Source organism: Coenobita brevimanus, chromosome 114, assembly GCF_032717465.1.
Source record: "Coenobita brevimanus isolate Jiangsu-jjx chromosome 114, ASM3271746v2, whole genome shotgun sequence".
NCBI lineage: Eukaryota > Metazoa > Arthropoda > Malacostraca > Decapoda > Coenobitidae > Coenobita > Coenobita brevimanus.
In genome coordinates, this window is record NC_137067.1 from 9,024,607 (window position 1) to 9,036,713 (window position 12,107).

Genomic DNA, 12,107 nt, shown 5'->3' on the forward strand with positions numbered 1-12,107 from the left:
TTAAAACACCACAGATGAGAGAGAGAGAGAGAGAGAGAGAGAGAGAGAGAGAGAGAGAGAGAAGGGGGGGGGAGGAAGGCAGGTCAGAGGAGGTGTTGAGGGATGGAGGAAGGGAGGGAAGGAAAGAGGGAGAGAGTGATTGAATGAAAAATCATGGCGCCGCACCAGTGAGGTCATCTGGCGACATATGTAAAACAATAATAAATACAGTATTTTTAAATATAATTAGATATAATAAAAAAATTAAGAAATGAAAGCATAAGTTTGTGTCACTCATAAAAGAAACAAAATTCCCCAGGGTGACGCACATCTCCCCCAGGAGAGAGAGAGAGGGGGGGGGGGGACATTGCGCGTATGGAAAACGTGGCACACTGTACAGAGCTTCGTGCCCCACCCTAGCCGCCAATTTAGATTTGTCCTACCATAGTGAAAGCTCGTAGTTTGCGGAATAAATTTTCTGAATCAGAGGTTTATGTTCTTGATGAGGATTTCGATGTAAAATGAGAACCAGAATCATAACTCAGCACGGAACAATGAGATTTTTTTTAGCAGAGTAGGCTACAGCATTTCAAGTTACAGCATTTTCAGTAGTGAGCAAAATAATAGAGCGGGGGACAGTGTACTGTTGTACATTAAAGTAGGACTTCATCCAATTGTAATTAAGCCCTATTTTGATAATTTTGAGAGTACTTACCTTCAGCCCTATTTTGATAATTTTGAGAGTACTTACCTCCAGTTAGAAAAAAATCCCGTCGCAAACCAATACTTGAATTTATTACCACCAGCACAGGCCAGTAACAGTGAAATTTGCAACAAATTGCTGAAATATGGAGCACCCATAATGATGTAATCTTTGATTTTAATTTTACCGGTTGCCAAATGGGGAGAAGCCTTATCATCACACACATATTAGGACTTGTACACTAACTTGCAAGAAAGTTCATTGCATCAGATCATAGAAACCTCAACAGAAGGGTGGCATATTAGATCTGGTTTTGGCAACATCTGAAAACTTAGTAAATAAGGTTGTGGTAGGGGAAGAGTTTAGTACTAGCGACGCTTGCATGGTCACATTCAACATCAACTTCAGTTACGACAATGTCAGGGAATGTTACGAAAAGGTGCCTGACAGCAAGAGAGCAAATTTTCAAAAATTAATGAAAATAATGGGTTGCAGTGACTGGAACCCCATTCTTCAAACAGTGGATATTGATAAAGCATGGAAATTCTTCCCAGACACTGTCAGCAAAGGAGTAGCATAATGTATCTGAATGCGCAACATACGACCTGCTAAAAATATTGAACCCAAGTGGTAGAATGTTGTAATTTAGTGCTGCCTATCAGTTAAAAAACTTGCAAACAAAAGTTATGTCACAAAGAAACAAAGGCAATAAAAATAAATATGATGCTCTTCGTCAAAAAGCAAAAAAAAAATAATAATAATAATAATAATAATAAAACAAAGAAAGAAAAACCTTAAAGCTCAATGTATCAGTACATCCAACCCTAAAAAAATTTTCACCTATAGCAGAAGCAAGAAGGTAATACAACTAAGAACTGGCCACATCGATATTGAAACAGAGATGGCTCAAATTCTCAACGTTTTCTTTGCATCCGTATTTACAATTGAAAATACAGATTTCATTCCCACAGCTTTTTCTTTAATCTTAGAAGAGGGTAACATAATTAGCAACATTGCTGTTAGTGACAGTGATGTACGACTTGCCATTGGTATAACTAATGTGAATAAGCCGCGTTTTTGTCGTCCAAGCTGACAGTTTGGATTCGAAGCCATCTTCGGTGAAACTAAGCTGTGCCGTTTTTGTCGCCCAAAGTGGTACGAAGCTGGCCCAAACATTTGTCATCAAAACCAAGACCGTCTTCGTATCTCACCCAAGCGTGGTCCGGAGCAGTCTTGGTGTAGCTTGGGAGGGTGAGAATGGCCAGCAAGGACACGTAGATGATAAATATCATGAAATTAGCACAATGTACATAAAATTAGGGTGCAGGTGGCTACTATTAACGACATATAGGGCTAGTTCAACACAAATAACGGCTATGTGCAAGTTGCATATTCGTCAGAAGATTGTCTTCGGCGAACCCCTCTATTTACTTTGCGATCAGCACATAATTTTTCGGTTCTACGTATCCTGGACTGTTTTTGCTGAGAGAAACCAAGTGCCCCAAGACACGCTTCGAATCCCAAGCTCCAGCTTGGACGACAAGAACACGGATATAGTAAGGTGCCTCAGCAGTGGAAAAAGCAATTGTCTATCTATCTATCTATCTATCTATTGCCAGACGCCTCAATCCCGTTTGGGGTGGCCACAAACAAATCGCCTCCAAGTCGCCCTGTCCCCCGCCATTTCACTTCCCTGCTCCCAACTCACACCCCCCTCTCTCATATACCTCTCCACCCCATCCCTCCATCTCATCCTCGGTCTCCCCCTCCCTCTTCCACCCTCCACCTCACTCACATACACTCTCTTCGTCAGTCTTTCACCCTCCATCCTCTCCACATGGCCAAACCACCTCAGTGTGTTCCTCACAACGCTTCCTATCACATCCACATCAACACCACAACGCTCCTTTATATCCTCATTCGTCAGCCTGTCTCTCCACGTGACTCCACAGGCTCCTCTTAAATAACTCATTTCCACTGCTCTCACTCTTGACTTGTGTCCTTCCAACAATGTCCAAGCTTCACTTCCGTACGTTAGAGTTGGTATCACAATACTGTCATGTAGTAACTTTTTTACTTCCATGCTCACTTCCCTGTTTCTTATCACTGCTTTCAAGGAACCAGCAACCTTTCTTCCCTGCTGTACCCTTTCAAGCACTTCACCCTCAAACCTCCATCCTTACTCATCACACTACCCAAATACTTAAACGTACTCACATTTTCCAATTCCTCACCATCCAACCTCGCTATACATTCACTGACTTCACCTCTCTCAAAGACCATCACTTTACTCTTCCCTACATTCACCTTTAGGTTCCGTTTCTTACACACTCTCTCAAACTCATCCACCAAGCCTTGCAGCTCCCCTTCGTCTTCACTCAACAACACAGTATCATCTGCAAACAACAGTACAGGGAGTTTCCAAACACTATCCTCTCTCACCAGGGCCACTCCAACATCCACTACCCTACCTTGTACCTCTTTTATTACCCCATCCATGTACAGATTGAACAACCATGGAGACATGACACATCCCTGTTTCAACCCAACTTTCAAAGAGATAAATTCACTTAGTTCACCATCCACACGCACTGCAGCCTTCGCACCATCGTACATACTCTTCACAGCATTCAACAACTTCCCACCTACTCCATATATTCTTAACACTTTCCACAATCCTTGTCTATCCACCCTGTCATATGCTTTCTCCAAATCCATGAAAGCCGCATACAACTTCTTTCCCTTCTCTAGAAACTTTTCCACTAAAGATCTAAGAATGAATATCTGATCTACACAACCTCTTCCCTTCCTAAAGCCTCCCTGTTCTTCTCCAACTAATTTCTCTGTTCTTTCTCTAACTCTGTCTATAAGTATCCTACCATACACTTTTCCTATTATACTAAGAAGACAAATGCCCCTATGATTACCACACACTTCTTTTTCCCCTTTTCCTTTGTACAAGGGAATAATTATACCTGACTTCCAATCCTCCGGGACTCTACCTTCCTCCCAGGCCAATCTGCACATCTTCCACATCCATTCTACTACTATCTCTCCCCCATGCTTCAGCATCTCACCACACACTCCATCAATTCCTGGGGCTTTCCCCGATTTAACTTTCTTCATTGCTTCCACAACCTCTATCCCAATATTTCAAAAAGGTAACAAATCACAACAAGAAAATTATCGACCAATAAACTTAACTTCTCTGGTGTACAATTTGTCGGAAACTATTATCAGAGATAAGTTTGTTAAATGCCTAGTTATAAATAATTCTTCAAAGAATTACAGCACGGTTTTTGGAATAAACGCTCTTGCCTTATGAATCCCTTGGATTTCCACAACGATATATTCAGTATATACGATGAGACCAGATCCATTGACATTGTATATCTTGATTTTCAAAAAGCATTTAATGCAGTTTCCCATACAAGACTACTTCAGAAATTGAGTGCACATGGGTTCAGAGGCAATGTAATTGGGTGGCTCGATAATTTGCATACAGAACATAAACAGAGAGTTGTAGTAAATGGTAAAGAATCACACTGGTAAGATGTTACTAGTGGTGTGCCACAGGGCTTCATAGTTGGTCCTATTCTGCCTTTAATATACATAAATGATATAGATGAGGGTTTAATCTGTAAAGTATCCAAATTTTTTTATTTTACAAAAGTTGGAAACAGAGCAGACACATCTTTATTGATACAGGCAATACAAAGTGACCTCGATCGGATATTAAACTGGGCCTAAACCTGGCAGATGGACTTTAACATTAGTAAATGCAAAGTGCTAAACATCAGAAATAATAATGAAAAAGCCACTTACAGTTTGAAGAATACCCAGTTAGATAATGTCAGGCATGAAAAATACTTAGGAATTATAATAACAAATTATCTTAAACCAAGCAAACAATGCACAGAGGTTGTTAAGAAAGCCAGCAAAATAATCGGATTCTTTGGTAAAACACTGATACCTGTATGTAAATTTAATAAGAAAATACCGTTCTCTCCGTGTATAATTCTCTAGTATGCCCACACTTAGAGTATTGTGTCCAGTTCTGGTCGCCTTATAACAAAAAAAGTGATAAAGAAATCTGAGTGCAATGGTGACCAAAATAATGCCTGGATCGAGAAATAAACTAAATGAGGAGCGATTAGAAGATCTGAATCTCTTTACCCAAATTAAATGCAGGTTACGAGGAGATTTAATTCAAGTATTTAAAGGACACAATAACATGGCTATCACTGAATACTTCACAGTTGATCTCCCGAATTATACTAGAAGCAATGGGCATAAAGTATTCGGCAAATGATTCCAGTTGTATGAAGCTAAGCATTTCTTCTGCCCACGGATTGTGCAATTACCTTGTTTATCCCACCTCATGGTGCGCAAAAAATGAAGAAAAAAAGTTTTTGTTTTTTGTTTTTGTTTATTATAAACTTGAATATAAATATCCAGGACATCATCTGGTGAACAAAAAAAATCTCTCTCTCTCTCCGTATTTGCGTATTGCCATGAGTTTACGTAGGGGAGTAGTGAAAAAATGAAAAAAAAAAAAATGTTTTTGTTTATCATAAACTTGAAGATAAACATCCAGGCCATCATCTGGTGAAAAGGAAAAAAATCTCTCCCTCTCCGTCTTTTGCGTAAGTTTGCATAGGGGTGGAATAGTTAGCGGTGATGCACGGCCAGCACAGCTTGAGCTGTGGCTCGCAACGCAACACTACCCAGCCAGAGCTGTGGCTCACAATCAACAGGCAGACTTGTATATGGAAAAATATTGCCCTCCTGTAATAAACTTTTAACCTCAAAACGTCGCTTGGATACTTATCTGTCTTCTAACCCCCAACTTAGTATATGTAATCTACAATTATATATATATATATATATATATATATATATATATATATATATATATATATATATATATATATATATATATATATATATATATATATATATACTTTTTATTCAGAACACGGATGTTATAAGTCGCAGAACAACGTCGATAAATATTGTTTACTTATAGGAGTAGAATGTAGCACCAGTCGAGCAGGGCAGTACTTCCAAGGTGGATGGAAAGCTGATGACAGGGAGAGCTGGAGCTTCTGTTTCATCAGCCCTCAGGACTAGTTCCTGACCATCTCCCTTTGCTGAACTTTTTCAGTGTCTCAGTAACACAGAGAGTAGGCCGGCATGCTCTCCAATACAAGTTTCTCTAACTGTCAACACCAAACTACATGCACAGTACACACTACACTTCCATTTCAAAACTAAAAATAATAATGGTGCAATCAAATCCCGCCTCGGAGTCCCTGGGGGGGGGGGAACCATAAATTCCCCAACCATCTGCCCCTCTCCCAGTGACGACTCAGAGAGATGCCTGGCATCACCGTCTGACACTTCTTCATTTCTGGAACATTCGCGGCCTTTCCTCTAACTTTCTCTCCGTCGAACATCACCTCTCCTCCTCTAAACCTCACTTTCTCTTCCTGTCTGAGACTCAGCTGTCTAAGGCAACTGACAGCAAACCCTTTTCTTTTTCCTCCTACTTTCTCTAAACTCATTTCAAAGCCAAAGGTGGCTGTTGTGTATATGTACGCAACGAATTATCTTGCTCTCGTGTTCCTGAGCTTGATTCTTCTGAATTCTCTACTCTCTGACTTCGGCTTTCTTGTCATTCTCTGATTAAATATATCTGTGCTGTTTACTTATTGCCTAACTCTACTGACTATGGAAAACTCTTCGACTATCTTACTTCTACGATGGAACATATTCTGTCCATTTCTCCTTTCTCTGAAATCTCCATTCTAGGAGATTTCAATGTTCACCACCACCTTTGGCTCTCCTTTCCTTTCACTGATCCACCTGGTGAACAAGCCTACATCTTTTCTATCCTTAATGACCTAGAGCAGCTTGTACAGCACCCTACCTGTATCCCTGACCGCCTTGGAGAGAGCTCCAACATACTTGACCTCTTCCTTACAACTAATCCTTCTGCTTACACTGTTAATCTTTCTTCTCTGTTGGGCTCCTCCAATCACAACCTAATTACCTTGACCTGTCCTATTGCTCCGGTACAGCCTGTGGACCCTCCAAAGAAACGTCGACTGTGGCACTTTGGAGCTGCAGATTGGGAGGCCCTCAGGCAGTATTCCTTTGATTCTCCCTGGAATGATTATTGCTTCCATGGCCAGGAGCCATCTGAGTGTGCATTGCACATTGCAGAGGTTATTCTCTCGGGCATGAAAGCATACGTTCCCTTCTCATATCCTCTGACTAATGCAAGAAAGCCTTGGTTTAATCACGCTTGTTCTAATGCTGTCTGCAACAAGGAGAGAGCCTATAAAAGGCACCAGAACCAACCCACCCCTGAATCACATCTTGCCTATATTTCTGCCCGGAATTGTGCTAAGTCTGTTCTTCGCTCTGCTAAAAATAATTTCCTCCGTGCTAAATGCTCTCAACTTTCCAACTTGAATTCTTCCCGCTCTTTCTGACACCTTGCCAAAAACCTTTCTAACAACATTACCTCATCATCCTTCCCTCCTCTTTTCTATTCTGATAGCTCTGTAGCTATTTCTTCTACTGATAAAGCAGATATCTTCACTCAGACTTTCTCCTCCAATTTCACCTTTGATGATTCCGGTGCTGTTCCTCCATCACTTCCCCCCCTCTGACTTCCTCATGGCTGACATAAAATTTCTTCAAATGATGTATTTTCTGCTATCACTGGCCTTAATACTAACAAGGCATATGGGTCTTATGGAGCTCCTTCTGTTGTCATCGAGAACTGTGCTTTTATGCTAACACCTTGCCTAGGTAAACTCTTTCTCCTTTGTCTGTCAACTTGTACCTTGCCATCTTGCCGGAAGTTTGCTCTCATTCAAGCAGTTCCAAAAAGGGGTGACCATTCCCAACCCTCTAACTATCGTCCAATTGCTTCAACATCCTGTGTCTCAAAAGTTTTCGAGTCAATCCTTAACAGAAAAATTATAAAGCATCTTTCCTGTCACAACCTTCTTTCTGATCGTCAGTATGGGTTCCGTCAGGGACGCTCCACTGGCGATCTTCTCACCTGCCTTTCAGACTCCTGGTCATCCTCCTTTCGGGACTTTGGCGAAAGCTTTGCCATCGCACTTGACATCTCAAAGGCTTTCGATCGAGTCTTGCATAAATCTTTAATTTCCAAACTGACCTCTTATGGTTGCTATCGTTCTATTTGTGTCTTCATCTATAGTTTCCTTTATGTCATTCTATAGCTGCTGTTGTTGACGGCCATCGTTCTTCTCCTAGACCTATCAACAGTGGTGTTCCTTAGGGCTCTGTCCTATCACCGACTGTCTTCCTTTTATTCATCATTGACCTTCTAAGCTGTACATCTAACCCTATCCACTCGTACGCTGATGATTCCACCTTTCACCTTTCCATTTTGTTCCTGCAACGTCCATCTCAGCAGTTACTTCAACAAACAAGGGATGAGGCTATGGCAAACCTGATGTCTGACATGGCTCGTATCTCTGATAGGGGTAAAAATAATCTGGTTGTTTTTAATGCATCAAAGACTCAGTTTTTACACCTATCAACCCGACATAATCTTCCACAGGAGTACCCACTAATGTTAATAATATCCAGCTCAATCATGCATGATCCTTGAAAATGCTTGGGGTTTCATTCACTCGGGACTTATCTTGGAAAGATCATATTGCATCTCTTGTAAAATCTGCTTCCGAGAGATTAGGTGTGCTATGCCGACTCCGTACCTTCTTTACCCCTGCACAGTTGTTGACTTTATGCTCGGGATTTATTCGTCCCTGTGTAGAGTACAACTCTCATGTATGGGGAGGCTTCCACATACAGCTCTTCTCAATAGGGTGGAGTCAAAGGCTTGTCGTCTCATCAACTCTCCTTCTCATCCTGGCTCCTTTCAACCTCTGTCTCTTCACTGCACTGTTGGAACTTTATCTCTTTTCTATCGCTACCTCAATGGTCGCTGCTCCTCTGAACTGTCTGCTTGTATCCCTCCGCCTCTACGACGGGCATGTAGCACCCGTCTAGTAACAAACTCTAATCCCTTTTCTGTCCAACTCTCTAATGCAATAGTTAACAGTTTTTCCCAGTCCTTCATTTATGCAACAGGTCAACTCTGGAACTGTCTCCCTCTGTCTGTATTTCCTACTTCCTATGATCTTTCTTTCAAATGCAGTGTGTCCAGGCATCTGGAAATGAATGTATCTTGAATATGGCTCTCTTTTTTATTGTTTTTGTTTTTTCTCGGAAGGAACGGTTTGCGGGCCCCTGGCCTTTGGTTCCTTCTTTCTTGCATAAAAATTATAGTGTAGAAAAAGATTTACTGTCCCTCTATCCTATGAAATTTCCATAATAGTTTTTCTATGCTGCATGTTAGTCCTTCTCGCTATTTCCTGCCAGCTTCGGCTGGAGGGTTTGGTCTGCCGGGGGGGGGGGAGCCTTTCTGCTTTTCTGCTCTTGTCTTTTAACCATTGGCTCCCAGAGTTCCTGTGCGAGAGATTTTGCTGGAAGGGTGCTAGGCGTACCGTCCTCCGCCTGTCGGCTCATACTCGCAAAGCTCATAGGTCCCTTCCCCAGGATTCGCTTATTTATCAAATTTTGAAAATGCCCAGTTCCATCCTACATTGAGGACACTGAGCGCTAAAGGGTTAACTGATAGGATAGTTTTGTTAGCTATAGCCTTCCTATACCAGACACAAAAGGACCAACAGGTCTGTTACTGTTTGCTTTCCTTTGTACTCCGTTGTACACCCTGTCACCTGCCAATTTCCCTCCAACTGCTTTTCTCCTCCTCACTTCTCTTACCCCACGTCCACTACGGCATTACCACTACCAGCAGCAACACGGAAACGCAAGCTCCTCACTGTCATCCTCGGTGCTCTTGGGTTAGACAAGGATAATCACTTGATTTAGGAGGGAAGGAGGAAGTGAGAGAGTTGCCTAGCCTTGGGACCATACTCCCGTGGAATTAGGAGGCTCTCTGACAATTTATTTTCATGTTCAGTTTAGTTCTTGTGTATGACATGGGTGATATTCTCTTGTTTGTTATTTTCACTTCTTTACTCTTATATGCGGCGTCCATGCGGGAACCAAACCTCCACACTGTTGCTCATGTCTTACTTTGGCGAGGGGATGTCTGCAGCAAGAGGACATTGTTTCACTGCACGGGACCGCCCTACAGATGAGGTTAACTTGCTTGTTTGGTTGATTATCTGCGCGGCCAGACAGATGGGGGTTATTCAACAACTTTTTTGCTACTTTATTTTCTACATATCGTCCTGTTTGTTTGTTTATCTTCCAAAGCAGTTCACTTCTCTTGTACGGTTCCAATTTTCACTTCCTCCTCACCGGTTTATAATTATACAACCCAATTAACATTCTTTCTTGGTGCTTCCAGATCCTCCTCTCCAGCTTCCCTTTTAGGTCTGACACCGTAAATATTCTCTTGTTTGCTTTTCTTTACTCTTTCGTACCATTTTTTTTTTTTCATTCATAGGGTCATTTGTTTACTGTTTTTTCAAATGGTTGCAATATTCACTTATTCCAAATCGGATTAAAATTTTACATGGAACGGGTAATATTCTGTTTGTATCCGTTACTTCTTGCTCACTAGTTTATTTCTTACATATGTTCTCTTCAGTAGCTATTTCACTTCTTCCTGACTTGTTTATTGCTTACGTAGGTGTCTTTTATTAGATGTTTTCATTTCCGTAATTGTTTCTTACAATGTTGGTCTGTTTGTGTTTTTTGTTAATGTGCCAGACTGTTTATCTCCCGTCCGCTTTTTTCGCTTCTTACTGTCTCGCTTAGTACTTGCAGTTCTTACACGTCCATTCCTGGCAAATTGTCTGTATGGTACTCCCTGCCATCTTCACCTCTTGTATAAAAATTCATTTCTACGTTATGGTACTTTATTGTTTTCCTGAGTGCTAATAACGTAAATTATACCTGTACCATACAGATACAAAAAGAATAATATAGAACATCGCAATGGAATATGCTTTATATATATATATATATATATATATATATATATATATATATATATATATATATATATATATATATATATATATATATATATATATATATATATATATATATATATATATATATATATATATATATATATATATATATATATATATATATATATATATATATATTTGAAGGAGAGATGCTAATAATTTTTGTCAGAGCTTGAATTGTGATCATTTTGAACTTGCTAGTGTTCTAGGTTTCTCTTTGCCCTGTAAAGCTGCCTAACAGTTGCATAAATCAAAGATAAAATATTTATCTCCCAACTTACTGTGTAAAGTAAGATTCCTCGCACGCCTCTTGATGTTCTCGTTACTTTCACTGGCATAACCACCCAGACCAGTGTCATTTGGTATCCTTCATCATCATCAGTCATCATCATCATCCATCATGCATCACCATCATCATCAATCATCATTATCCATCATGCATCATCATCATCATCATCAATCATCCTCATCCTTTATACATCATCATCTTCATCATCAATTTATCCCTGTTCTGCTTTTACTCTTGTTGTACAGCGACAATGACCTCTGTTGTTACTCTGCTATCGTCTTTTTAGTGTAATCATTCCGCCAGTATATCAGTCAATTAATCATCATTATCATCATCAAGGTTTTGTTTCCCACAATAGAGCGGAGACACTGTGTTCAGCTGAAGAGTAGATTATCCCTTTCATCGACAGGAACACCCTTATACCCAATTAAATCTGAAGCAAGACGATTTTGGCTCTATTCATCAAAGAACATGCCAACGGAGGTTGAGTATTAATTCACTTATCATTAACCCTGTCATGTTCGGGAAAACTCCTGCCTTATATGCCACCTAACGCCAAGTCATTTTATTAGTTTGAAAGTGAACCACAGAAAGCTATTTGTGTCAGCTGATATGATCTGCTTTATCGCCCTTACATTGTCAGTCACATAAGCGTTACTGGGGTGCAATGTCCAGAGTGTGTGGTAATGTGTCGCAGATTATTGCATTTGACTCAAGGAAGGGTTGCGTAGGAATCTCTCTGTTGCAACGAGATAGCTAATTATGACTGAGAGCAGTGGTTGCAAGGTATAAAGGAGAGTAAATCAGAAAGATGAATGTAAATAGACAGGGCATTGTTAAATGTGGGTAGATAAACAAAAGACTGCAAATATAGATAAAGAAGATATAGCAACTAATATAGAGAGATACAACAGTAGTTACGAAGATTAATAGAACCGTTGTTCGCTGAGTTAAATATATACCTATATGGCAGTGGTTGCAGAGACAGATATAGATAGACAGAACAGTGGCTGCAGAGACATGTGTGAACAGAAAGAGTAGTGGTTCCAAAAACAGACGGGGACATAACGCAGTGACT